The sequence below is a fragment of the Lupinus angustifolius genome, chromosome LG02 (genome assembly GCF_001865875.1).
Source record: "Lupinus angustifolius cultivar Tanjil chromosome LG02, LupAngTanjil_v1.0, whole genome shotgun sequence".
Classification (NCBI taxonomy): domain Eukaryota; kingdom Viridiplantae; phylum Streptophyta; class Magnoliopsida; order Fabales; family Fabaceae; genus Lupinus; species Lupinus angustifolius.
Genome location: NC_032010.1, coordinates 2,905,053 through 2,920,254, shown reverse-complemented (window position 1 = coordinate 2,920,254; position 15,202 = coordinate 2,905,053).

Below are 15,202 nucleotides of genomic sequence, written 5' to 3'. Positions count from 1 at the left end.
ATTTTTCGAATATTTAAATAAGACACTCAATTAATACCTGGCCGTATTCACATTTATGTGTAGTACATGTATTTCTGTGTAACACACATACATAATATACATACATAAATATATATACATAAATATAAATATATATATATATGCACGAGGAAGGACCTGTTTATATCCAAGTTAAGTTACAATTAATCTCAATCATTTATTTCTCAGATTGAACGAAACAAATGGGTGAATGCAATAAGTGATGAGAGAGAAAAATAGAAATCTTAAATATTTTTTAAGTTTCACTCATTTAGGTTGTTGGATGTAAGAAAATGAATGACTGAGATTAAGTCTAACTAGTATAACTTAACTTTGTGTACATCCAAGTTAAGTTACATTAATTACACTCAATCTCAGTCATTCATTCTCTTAAATCCGATGAACAAAATGGGTGAGTGCAATAAATTATTTAAAATATTTATTTTTCTCTCTCATCATTTATTGCATTCACTCATTTAGTCCATTGGATTTAAGAAAATGAATAGATAAAATTGAGTATAACTAATATAACTTAACTTATGTACTCTTATTTATTTATATATATATATATATATATATATAATGTACACATCTTGGTGGATACAGATAATACTATATTAAATTTATTCAGACATTCAGCAGATACATCATTGAATATTTATGTGTTAATAATAATATATTAATTCTTAAATAATATAATGTACATAACTATATCTATATATATATTGACTGTATAAAGTTTTTATATTGCAGTCAATAATTATTAAACTCGTTACAAATGAGAGTGATATTTTAAAAGTTTAAAAATTAGATAAAAATATAATACTCACAATCAAACACGTGTTTCTTCCTATTTAGAAAAAATATTGTTTAGTGCAAGAGTTAATACCAAGGAGACATTAATTTAGAAGGGTAAAACTCAACTAGAAATAAAAATATCATAATATAATTCAAATATTTGTGGTGTCATGTTGTGGGCTAACGTTAAATTTTAATGAGTATTTACTGTACAAAACATAGGTTATTCCCAAGTCACTTTGGATATCGTGTTTCCCATAAAATTAGAAAATGTTATAAAAAGGTGACGATCACTAATAATTAAGAAAAAAGAAATAAAAAGTATTTGAATATATATAGATAGATATTAAAGTAACATTAACTTGGAATGTAATAAATAGAGTTAATAATTGTTAAACATTAATATTTAGACGGATATAGACTTGCCTTGGACAGAAAGAATTAGTGATTGTTTGAAAGAATGTATTCTGCACTAAAAAACCAACTATGTCAAATGTTTTTAATTAAATATTTAATAAATTAAATAATAAAATAAGTTGTTTTATATATAAATACACAAAAAAATTGATTTAATTAAGATTTCATTTCATTGTAAAAAATTGAATTTCATTATGAAAATGATAAACACTATGTGGTTATCATCATAGGCTTTATGGGATGGGCCAAACAAACTATTAAAAATGGGTGGATAAATTTATTAATGTGTTGTGTTCAAATACTTGCTAAAGTCATGCATAATATATATATAAATTGTGGCTTATATTTATTTATATATATATATATAAGAATTTTAACTATTGGAATATGTAAAAAATTTATTTATATTATACTTAAAAATATAGGGGGAAAACTCAAAAAATAATTTTGCACAAAAAAATCATTTTTAGATGTCTCGGAATAACTTTATCTCTTCAAATTTCAACCAACCGTCATTTAATTACCAACAATTTTATTTTGAATTTTAAATAGTCGGTTTTATTTTTTTATTCCAAATTAATTGGTGTTTGGTTTTGAATTCAAAAAATAAATAGGCGAATATATTTTAAATTTTTGGTATTTAATTTGGTATTACACAATTTTTATATGGGGAAACCTAGATATCATGCAACACACACAAAAATCAATTTTGATTTTCGTGCCTAGGCTCTGATCATTCCTAGCATCATCACAAAAATCAAGTTTCACATAAAAGTACTAAATAATAAACTGATAAATGTAACACCGCGAATTTTATGATTTTGAATTATAAGATTTTATTAATATTGTTATTAATTATATTTTAGAAAATGAATTTCTGGGAATTTTCGGTAAAGAATTAGATGAAACTATAGTTGAGTTTTAGTCTTGTAATTCTATTTCCAATTTGGTGGTAAATTTTCATGATTTTCAGAGATAGTCGGTTTCGGACCGCTGTCGGGGCCGAATCTCACCCGGTACGGCTCAAAAAGTGGTTTTTGAGTTCCGTAACTCGGAATCGAATTCTGATCGCGCCGTTGTGTATATTCGCTATGCAAATATGCAGATGTCCAGCAGCAACAATCACGTTCGAGGTTATCACTTCACAATGTCCCCGATGAGACAATACACAGGCCCCTGCGGTCTATCGTTGCACATGATGTGCAACGGGTCATCGATGATGATCCCTCAGCCTGACACCTACATTGATGCTTCCTTCACCTTGCCACCAAAGAGGTCGATGTCTTCGGAGTTCGGATTTCGATACCCGCCAGTCACGGGTGATGGCGCTGTTCCATCCCACGGTCGTCGGACGTGGTCAGATTGTTTGGATGCTCCGTCATCCAGTAGAGCCCAGAGGAGCCGGGTTCTTGGAGGAGGTCCCTGCAAGAAGACTCCAGTTTTGAGAATGTCATCCCCTCCGGATTATGCCGCTGGGTTATGGCATAATTAAGTGGAGGAAGAGGAGGAGGAGGACGAGGTCGTCGAGCTCGTAAACGTAGAGAGTTCGGTGGAGGTGATCAACCTCGTGTCAGACTCGGAGGAGGAGGAGGACCCGAGTGAGGGGTCCAGCATTCATGGAATCTTTTGAGTCAGCTTGTGGGTCGTCGATGTCCCATTTTGTTTTTGGTTGGGGGGCTGTGTTTCTTTTTGACTTTGTATATGTCAGTGGCGAGGTAGTTTCCGCCTAGTTTGTATGAACTAATTATGACTTAATCGATTATATGCATTGTGTTATCCAGGAAATTGTGAATCAGGTTAAGTTATCATTCGATAATGATAAGTTGACTTTCCGCATTTGAGTTACTTAAAGTGATGTCCCAGAAAAGAAAGGTTTGAAAATGAAACAATTTTATGTCACTAATTAAAAAAAAAAATTACCTATTTTCCGCAATGTTTTTGAGAAGTATTTTTCGGGGCGATACAATAAATATTTTGGAGCAATAAAAATTATAATAAATAATTGATAAATACTTTTATAATAGGAGAAAATTAATATATGCAATATAGATACAATAAGTCCTTTTTTTCTAAAAAAAAATAATAAATGAATATATCACATTAATTAGTTTTGAAATTTTTATAGTTAGGTTTTGGTTCGTGTCATTTGTAACTTCTCTCAAAATGGGAAGAATGTTAACGACCAATACTATCTATTCGCTATTAATTCAATTAAATTGAAACAATTATTCTTAAATCAAATCAAAAAATTATAATAAAATCATTCAATATTTTATCCAAAGTTGTGCAGTCTTGATTTCTATATTGCACACAGGGATACATGCGGGCAAGAAGAACTCTTGTTAGACACAAAAGTAAGAAATAAATATTTTTTAAGAGTATAAAAGTTCATATTGTTAGCAAATGGACAATTTTAATACAAGCGGACGAGGTACTAATACTTTCCTTGATCTGAAATCGACTCTCGAGCTTAGAACTAAGATTCAACGACTATATTAATCAAGTTGGGCATAATCGAGAGTTTTCTACATTTTAACCTCAAAAAACATAACGGTGACTCCAAATCATTTGTGAGAGGTGAAAATTGAGTTCCCCTATCCTAAGTCACAGAGTTGGTTTCCAACTGAAAATTGAGTCACGACAGCTCACAACTCCAGTGAGGAGTTTACCCCAAAGAGAGTGAAATCCAAAGCCGTTAATTATATGGATTGATATACCCACTTTTTTTATAAAAAAAGTTATGTATTTTATTTTTCGCATTAAATATCTCTATACACTTATATACCCTCAATTTTAAGGCTTTTGAGAGTTGACAATCAATTTATTTTTCAATAAAAAGGTTTGTACGCTTCCTTACATATATTCATAGCACACTTGAGTTTTCACATATATGTTATGAGCTCGAGTATTAGCGATTAAGATTTGAATAGAAGGGATATTTGTTTTGTCGGTGTTGGCTTAACGTCATATATGGTATTACCAGGATGGACTATCCAGATTGTTACCGATATTGTGAGCTAGTGGCTTGAGGGGCTAACATTCTCTCATTTCTAACCTATAATATTTGTATTTCCTTTATTTTGAGATTGGATGCAGTTTGGTGACCTAGAAGTCTAGAATTTTTATTGAGTCTACTTTATACCAGACCTAATACCTCAGTTGTGAATTTAGACTCTCCAAAATATTGTAAGTGTACCCTATTTAGTACATATAAAACATAACCTAAATTATTTATTTGTCTCCATTTTTAAATTGTGACTTTTGGTCCCTCAAAAATTGTACATGCTTGAGTGTTATGAGGATATCATTGCAGTTTAATATCATTGTGCCATAAGGATGGCTAAATCATTGTATACCTTTCAATATGCTCAATGCCCTAAAGATAAATTGTTTGTCATAAGTTTGGAGTTATATCATTTAATTAATTTCGAGTTGGTCTTAACAGTATAATAAATGTCAAGTTCATCATGACATTTTATCATATTGTAACTAAGGCAATATTTCCTTGAAATAGGATCCCTCATTGCTATCATTACACATCATTTTCAAGAATATCATTCACTCATTCAAAAAATACTTATTCAAACATTTATAAAAAATACATCATTCATACATTCAATTTTTCATATGTTTAATAAAAAATATATATCATTTATACGATTATCTACTTATTCATGTATGTATTCATAAAAAAATCATTCACACATTAGTATTTCATATATCTCACTCATTCATGCATCTCATTCTCACGTTCATTCACCATCTCATTAACATCAAACCGATGTCTAAAAAGATCATTTATGATCCTAATTTCATCAAAATAACGTGTCTCTCATATGTATTCATTATTACTCTCACCCACCCGTGTAATTGTTTTAAGAACATGCACCTTCACTAAATACACCAGTGAATATTAATATAAGTTTAATATCTATATATTCTCATTATAAAGTTTTTATATAATTTATATATGCCTACAATTTATTTGTATTATTTTTGTTGAAAACTCAATAAATAATAATTAATATATGAATAATGATGTTCTTATAAAAACATTAACAATTCCTATATATATATATATATATATCTTGTGGTAAAAAATATTTTTCAATAATTCTATTGGCACTGCTGCCATCACTTTCGTGGCCACTTGTAAACTTGACATCATTCAAGTTTCCCTAGAATTCTTCAATAAACCTTCACCATCATTTAAGAGGTAGATTGATGAAGATGTTCATCACTTATAGTTAAGGACGAATCTAGGCCCAGTCACTACTCAACTTTGGATCTTTGTACACATCAATTCAAATAAAGGCCAAATTATTTATATTTCTAAGCTATATTACAATATCCCATTATTCCGATAATTAGAAAAGTCCCATTTTCATGCATACACGTAAAGGTGGCTTTTAAAAACAAGTTTAGCATTGTGATATTTCACATCAACTATTAGTGCCAATGGGATTAATCAATCAGCAAGAAAGAAAGAAAAAATAACTATTGAACTTGCTGTTTTTAGTATTACAGATGTATCTATCAAAAAAATAAAAGTACTATAGAGGGTGATCTTGTGACTTGAAGTTTACACATTCATACATACACCATATATATCATATTTTTCATTATGTTAAAGCATTGTATGTGGAAGAAAGTGTTCAAGACTTGTTATATACAACAACACTTTTTTGAGCTAAGTGTTGTTATAAATGGCAAATTATTTAACATAGTTTTATTGAGCAAGCATTGTTGATTCTCCATTTTCTATAGTATTTTCTAGAACAAGAGCTGCTCATTCTCCATTTTCTATTGTACTTCAAAACTGTTGTAGAATTCCACCTACATTCTAATGTGATCAGTACACTTTGCCTCCAAGTGTTGTTAAATTGTTATTTGAAGTGTTGATGAATAGTAATTGTAGCGTAGTTCTTTGTTTGTGTCACTTAATTTTATTAAATATAAAAAATTAGTTTTCAAAATTACTTATTAAACACCTAATTGTTTAATAATTTTTTAACTGGTTAAATTATGGCATGGAGTGAGATTTGACTATTTGGCCATGAAAATATTAGTTAGTATCATCTCTTTCTCATAGTTATAAATTGGAAATCATCCAGTTACTTAGAACACTTAGTATACCAGAAAAGTTATAAAATATTAATTTTAAATTTTTATTTATATATTTTTCAATTCAGACAATCATTAATGACATACAGTCCAATTTTTAATAAAAATTTAATCCATAATCATAGATACTTTATTTGACCTCAATAATGCTACAATTTTAATTTTTTACGAATTAAAAGAGGTGTGAAATAAAGAAAATTATTATAGAGATATACCACATAGCTAATAAACTATCGATATAATATTAAAAAATAAATCCTTAATAAAATATAGTCCTAAATAATTATTTTCAGATAACACAAAATACAGAAATCATTTTACCTCTAAATATAGGTCTTTTTTGGCAATGCATAGTTTCTTGACTCAGTTAACAAGGTGTTAGAGTCGTTTGATAAACAAAATTTGAAAGGAACTTGTGACTTTTTCAAAAAGCAACTTCTAGCATTTGAAAGATACTTGAAGAAGTGTCTATGTTGGACAAAACTAGCTTGTAACTATAAAGTAGCTAAAAACTCGTAGCTGTGTAAATATCTTATTCAACTAGACTTATTCGATAAAATTGACTTTGTAGCTAAATTTTGAAAAATGACAAAAAAATTCATACTATATTTATTTAGTTATTTATTAATTAAATAGTTAATAATTGGAGTAAGATAGATAATTTAAAATCAAATTTTTAAATTATTTTTTAATAATTTATTTATAATTGATCATGCAATTTTTTATTATTTATTTGTTTCATTTTAATATATGTTTAGTTGTTTGAATATTGTTCTTTATAAATATTCAATTATATTGCATAAGTTTATAGTACTTTTCTACTTTTCACATTATACATCATTAAAGAGATATAATATAGAAATAATTATAAATTCATCTAATAATCAAATACAAGAATAATTTTTGCATCACAAAAAATCTCATATGAAATTAATTTATATATCACAAAAATAAAAAATATTTTTTTAATTGGGATAACTATGTAATTAATTAAAAAATTAAAAGTAAAATTGGTAAATCAAATTATTGAAAGTTAATTTCATTTTTTAAACATTACTTCAAGTAGCATTGTGAACATGGTTTTCAAATGCGATAAACTCTCTTCAAATTTTGTTTACTGAACGACTTTAGTAGTTGAGTAGTTTATTGAATGAATCAAAAAGCTACAAGTTACCTGAAAAACTACAAGTCTACATTATCGAACAGTACTAGCGTTTAGAAAGTATAAGTAGCTTTCAATAATTACTTACTAATTTTACACTTCAAAATTTAAAAAAATTACATTATTTACCCTAACTAAAAAACTCTATTACTTTTGTGATGGATAAATTATTTTCACATTAGATTTTTTTTATGTTTAAATTATTTTGTATTTGATTGTTATAGGAGTGTAGAAATTAATCTGATATTATACCTTTATAGTGATATATAGTGTTAACAATAGAAGAATATAATAAACTTATGTAACTTAGTAGTTCAAGAGAAAAAATATTGAAAACAACAAAATATATATTGAAATAAGTAAATAAAATGTTATATATTCAATTATAAATAAAATTGTAAAATAAAAAATTGAAAATTTTGATTTAAAATTGTTAGGATCAGTAGTCTAGGAACACCTAGAAAGGGTTGAATAGGTTTAGCGGTTATCAATCACTGCTTCTTGCACCAAAACCCAATTTCTGGAAACAGTTCAGTTAATCGATTAACACCTAGTCTTAATCGATTAACACCTAGTCTTAATCGATTAACTCATGCACAGAACAGATTGACCAGAGAGGCAAATTGCACAGTTATTTAAAAACAATTGAACATAGATAATACAGATATTTTTAAGCACAAACAATAAGCATATGGCAGTAAACAAATATCCAAAATATTAGCTACGGATTCAATTTATAATAGCAAGAAACTAAAAGAAGATTCAGAGAGAAAAAGAGTGCACAAGTGGATTTTTATCCTGGTTCGTTTGTGGTCCACTGTAAACTACATTCATGCCTCCCCTTATAATCTAGGGAGATTTTTTTCTTCACAAGATTGATTTAAAGTATAAATACACACACCAATTCAATTACAAGTACATAGGACGCTTCTTTCTTGAAATCTAGGACCCCTAAATCCTTGGTTTGACTCTACCCTTCGCCTGAGAAAACCTTTCTCATGAAACAGCCTTAGCCAAGATTCTTGTCCTCAAATCAAGACCTCCTAGCCTTGGTGAAGAACCTCAATCTCTGTGGTGATATGACACCAAGAGATTAATCCAGAAATACACGAAAACAGATTAAACAGTAAGGTATACTAAGCACAATAATGCTTGGATTATAACAAGAAAAGATCTAAAGACTAACTCACTCACTAATCACTCAAGCCATCAAGAATCATGTGAGTTAATCAAATAATCTCTTTCTCTCTATCAATCTATGTAATGCATGAACATGTGAGCAAAATAAGAATGAACATATGAAATATGTAAAAACAGTATACAAGAATTCAGAACTCAATTCAGCATAAAAACTCTCTTCTCACACATGCAACTCTCTTGCAAAAATAATAAACAAAGTGTAAGATGCTCGCTAAAATCAGCCTTATACAATAGAATGCAATGCTGTGGTTTTCTGAACGCTGCCTCTTATTTATAGCAAGTAGTTCTGGCGGTTAGATTCGTTGCAAACAGTTAAACGGTTAAAACAGAAATCAGTTATAACAAATAACAGACCTGTTAATCGATTAAGGCTACCGGTTAATCGATTAACCATGTAACAGAATGACATAGAAAACAGTTGTAACATAAAGCATTGATTTAACAGAAAAGCAGTTGAGTTAATCGATTAACTGACACATTAAAGTACATGTTTCAAAAGGTAAACTTCTCATACGTTATGCAAAACATATATACATGTTCTAGCAATTATATTATGCTTAATATGCACATATAACATGTGTGATTAATGCATGAACATACAATTAACTAGATGATATGTCTCATGGATATGATATAACAATTAAGATGGCTTGAGAGACTACCACCTAGGTTCACCTACTTATACTCACTTACTATGGCACACATTCCAGACTACTTAGAATAATGACTCTAATTATATCATAGTCTAGATAAGAGCATAAAGCATGTTGGTTGTTGAGCCATCTTCAAGCTTTAATAGAATCTTGTCTTCGTCAAAACATATGCAAAGAATTGCTAGTACTATCCTTAACACTTTGCACTTTCAAAAATTATTTATATATTTAATTACTCCAATTAGTAATTATTTAATTAATAATTTACTAAATAAATATTTACACAATTAGTTTTAGCTAATCACTATAATTTAATGTGTGACGTATACATTTATAAGTTTTTAGTATCATATTATAAGCTCACAGTTATATGTTATAAACTTATAGTTACAAGTTAGTTTTTTTTTTAATAGATACATTATATTTGGTAAATCTCCTTTTTTTTTTATGAGTAAATTACACTGACACCCCCTGAGTTTTAGTGAAATTACACAAACCACCCTTCACTTTTCTACATCTACACAAACCTCCCATAGTTTTTATACTTTGATTACACTGACCACCCCTGTATAAGAAATAAGTGTAATCTTTTAAACAAAAAATGTGATAAGCAATTAAGTTAAACAAAACATAGTATATTGTGTAGACAAGTATAAATAATATATAAATCAATGTATCTTTATTATTTTTTGTTACAAAATGCATCAACATTTCTAAAGAAATATTGTTTAAATCGCTATTATAATATAGTGTAACGAACCAAAAATAATAAAGAAATATTGACCCATATATTATTTGGACGTGTCTCCACAATATATCATGTTTTGTTTAACTTAATTGCATTTATCACATTTTTTTAAAGATTATACTTATTTCTTATACAGTGGTAGTCAATGTAATAGAAGTTTAAAAACTATGAGAGATTTGTGTAGGTGTAGAAAAGTGAGGGGTGGTTTGTATAATTTCACTAAAACCCATGGGGTGTTGTGTAAATTACTCTTTTTTTTATTGGGTTTGATTTCAAATGACACATATTTGTTGGATCTTAACCACATATACCTCAAATAATTGATGACATTATCACTCACCATGAATGCTAAAGAAAAAGAAAGTATTGCTATTGGTTCAATCTTTCATAATTAAATAACTAATGGGATTGGTATGACCCATGCAATTTTGTTAGATTTTCACAAGTTTCAACGATTCTTCCCACTAAGGACCATCCTTTAGTTCCTGACTTTGTGGGGTAAGTGGCCCCATAATTGTGGATAGACATTTGTTTCATATCAACTCAATAGCCAGCCACCGCCTCTGCCCCAAAACAAACTCCTTTATACTTGGATAGACATTTGGTGGTAAATTTTTTTGCATCAACTTGGAACTTACATATTTAATAAATATTTATATTTTCTTCAGCTAATAAATATTTCCTTCATTTTATTATTTTAAAGCAGCTTTTGATGTTCAACTTGAAAGATATTAGTTCATTACTAAAAAAGGTAGGATGATATATTTGGTAATACCAAAAAATACTCAATTTTTGAAATATGTCTTTAATTATTATCCATTTTTCACCTTTTATTTTTCTTTTTTTTATGAAATATAGTTTCTAATTTAAATTTATTAATTACATTTAAATGTAGAAAACAATTATACACTCTAAGTACACATTCCTTTATAATTGTTATTATAGATTTACATTTAAGAATATTTTTACTCATGTATAATGGTACTATGGTTATATCTATCTGTTAACATTTGACTTAGGTTGAACATATAAAATTATAAGGTCTTTTAAATAAATGGAGTGATTTTATTTCTAATAACAATTAATTATTTTTTATCAAAAAAAGAAAGAACTGATTATTTTATTGAAAATTATTTTTTTACTTAAAAGTGTCTTTTATAAAAAATTTACTTCTCTCAAAGTAATTTGAAAAGTATTCTAAAAAAATTAAATAAAAAGACGAGAAGTGGTTGGTCATAGACTAATAATGAAATATCTAAATTTAGAAAGTTATCACTTTAAGAAAGATTTTACCTAATTATTTTGATACTTGTCGCAACCTAATTCTTGATTTATCAGGGGTCATATAACTTAGGAAGGGTAATAAAATTTTAACTCTTTAAAATGGTTTGGAGTAGAACTATGTCTTTTGTACTTAGAACATATTTATGCTCAATTTGAAAAATATGTTAATTGAATCAAAGTTCTAATATTAGAAGTTAATTATAAATTGGGAAAGATATTAGCATATTGTTCGCCCAAATTAAAACAATATCATCACTAATTATAAGGACTAGTTTATATCCTAGACATTTTGATTAAATATTTAATAATTAAAGATAAATAATATATTTTATATTAGAATGTAAGATAACCGTTTATTGTACTCCTATTTACTCTACGTGTAATAGAAAAATCGAAACTATGTTGTTTGAGGTAAAAATTTAATTAATAAATTAGTTTATTTTTTATTACTTGAAACAAAAAGAAACGAAACAAATTATAGATCTTCCTCTCTAGTGACATAGACGACAAAGGCAACACAAATGATTGCGGCCAATTCTCAAACCTTATAGAAATAAAAGTGAAAGTACTAATTGTGAGTGTACTTCCGATCAGCAATTTTAATTAAAAGATATTTTATATCAATATTTATTTTTTATTAGATAAATTAATTTAATTAATTGAGAAGGAATAAATAGCAAATAGACAATATTAGTTGTGAACCATCCTTCTACTTTAAGAGATTGCAAGGACAACACTAATAATTCCCATCTTTCTACTTTGAGAGATTGCAAGGACAACACTAATAATTTCCATCACATCTCAGTTCAAAGGAGAAAGTAAGATACGACAAGATTCATGACTTTAATATTAAATTCTTATATTAATTTTATTAATTATGTAACTAAAGGATTTTGGATAATTAATAGTGTTAAGAGAAAAGAGACAATATTGATCTCAGACAATTGTCATATTATGTGAGATGTTAGAGAGTACTAATAACTATGATCGCTTATCAAACTGAGTCATGAGGAAAAATAGAGCACGAGTCGTGACCTACAATTAAACCGTTGAAAATAATATATTTTAAATATGTCCAATTATTATTTAAGTTTTAATTAAGTTCAATTATTTAGTTAATTATTATTTATTAAATTATATTATTATAAAACAGATTTATTATTACTTATTTAAACACCAATTTTGAATTAATTAATTATTATTAGATATATTCAGAAAATTAATAAAATAAAAAAGGAAAAAGAAATGAAAATAATACTTTCAAAGCTACATTGCTTGCGGCTGATAGCTTGATCTTCACAATGGTGGTACAACCATGTCAGCAGCGGCGGATCTTGAACAAAATTTTAGAGGGGGCAATAATATTTAATTACAATTAATTAAATAAATAGAAAAAATTTCAAATTTAAATGGCTAACGATACCAAAAATAAAATATTGTCATTGACATATTAACCTAATCTTATTGCTCATTGAAAGTCACACGATAGAAATTTTGGACAATATATATGTATATATTACCAATGCATACATAATCTTTTTCATCAAGTGTAAAATAATTATGAAGTCATATTATTATGAGCAGTCACCAACATCTAAACATGCAAGGGAACTTGATTCATTATATATAATTTTTTGAATGACTACACAAGTTGCACTATATTTATTTATCTAGCCACAAATTAAAGAAATATATGAGCTCTCACTAGTATCTCGATAAAGACATCATTTGGGTGTAGGTAAAAAAAGTATATCTGCTCCAAAAAATTTGTATTTCTATGTGCTACATTTTATAATTTGAAAGTTTAATAATGAAATATCTTTTTGGCCAAACATACTAAGTGACATGAAATAACACACAACAAATATATTTCAGTAGAGTAAAAAGTAAAAAAAAAAATATTTTAAGAAAAATAAAAAAAAAATCCAGGGGGGCAGTTGCCCCCACCTGTCCCTTCCATGCTCCGCCCCTGACCATGTGGCTAGGCGAGAGTCGTTGGGTCTTTTAGGAATAAGTTATATGAAAATGACATTATAGTTAGAAACAAAGATAGGTTAGTAGCCCAAACCTATTATTAAGAGGAGAGAATGATTTTGATGAACCTCCTTCTATTTATGGTTAGACTTGAGGTTATAAGATTGTTGTTAATATATGAATGTTTATTAAAATTTCAATTATGTCAAATAAATTTTAAAAATGTTTTTTTGAATGGTTATATATGAGAAGAGGTATACGTTTAACAACCTCAAGATTTTTAGGACTACAAACATCTCTTTTATATATAAACTAAAGAAGACACTTTATAAATTGAAGCAAGTTCATGGAGCCTCCTCATATAATAGATAAACTAATTTTTTATGTGAAAATAGTTTTGAAAAGGGTAAAGTCGATACTATACACTTTATAAATTAAAGTCGATACTTTCTAGTGCAAATATATTTGATGATATAATTTTTGGTTAATTATTTCTACTTTTCATTTAAATTATTTTTAACAAAGTGCCCGCTCCATCTCGTGTCTTTGAATGTTGCCAATCACAAAGTCTCACGTGTCCAAATCATAGAAATTGAGAATCTCATTGACTAATGACAAAGAATCAGTTGTGGCGCACAAAATGTCATGCCAACTAACAGCTCAAACAAAACATGGTACATCGACGCTAACATTTGTATGAGATAGGATGACACCCAAATCAAGAAGGATTTTTGGCTTTTTTTCTTATGCTTTTTTTTTTTTTGGATTTTCTAATCTTTTTACATACTTCGTATTTTATTTTAAATTTAAAGTAGAATTTTGTAATGTCTTTATTAAATCATAAATAAAATGAAGAATTAATTAAAATAAATTGTTGATAACCATGTGTTTCTATTGAATGATTTTTAATAGATGAATTAGTTAAATAAAATGTGACAACCAAAGGCTTTATAATTGTTAATTTAGAATCGAATAGTCAAATGAGATAAAATTGGTTTTGAGACCTTAAAAAATATGTTTTTGTGATAAAAATATTTTTATAAAGCTACAAAAAAATATTTAAAAATCTCTGTTATGGTAAAAAAAATATTTCATTTAACTTTAAAATTGTCATAATGTCCTTTTGTACAATAACTATAATCGTTAGTTTAAATGGCAAAAGTACTAGAATGGTAAAAGAAAGTATTCCACTCAATAAAACTACAAAAATGTCTAACATGACATTTTCAATCTTTTTAATTTTAAAATATTTTAAAAAATGTCAAACAAATTAGATATTCACATTACTCTATCCATTTATTTACAAGTGTTATTTTTCGGGGGAAAATAGTACTTAATACTTGTTATTCATAAAGTTCAAGACAATGTTAATTATTTATGAATTATAATTTTTCCTCTTTTTTTAAAGAGAGGACTAATGATGGAGTGAAGTTATAAGAAAAATTGAAAAGTATATAGTAGAAAAATTAAAAACATCTTTATTTAAAAACTTTAATGACTTCATTGATTTATGTAATACAATTTGGGATGATTCTTATAAAAAAAGGAGTCAATAACAATTAAGTAAGTTAGCTATTAATTCTACTTATAATATAGTAAGATTATTATTATAATAATATTAATGTTATTATATTATTACCTCGCTGTGTTAAAATATTTTATATTTGTATGTAAGATTATGTTGACATTATTTATACTATGCTTGTATCTATATGGTAATACTTTAACTTGTGCTAAATCTATAATAGTATATATATCTGAATCTATTACTAATTAAATTAAGTGAATATGTTTTCAAATGAATTAAGTGAATCTTAAATAACA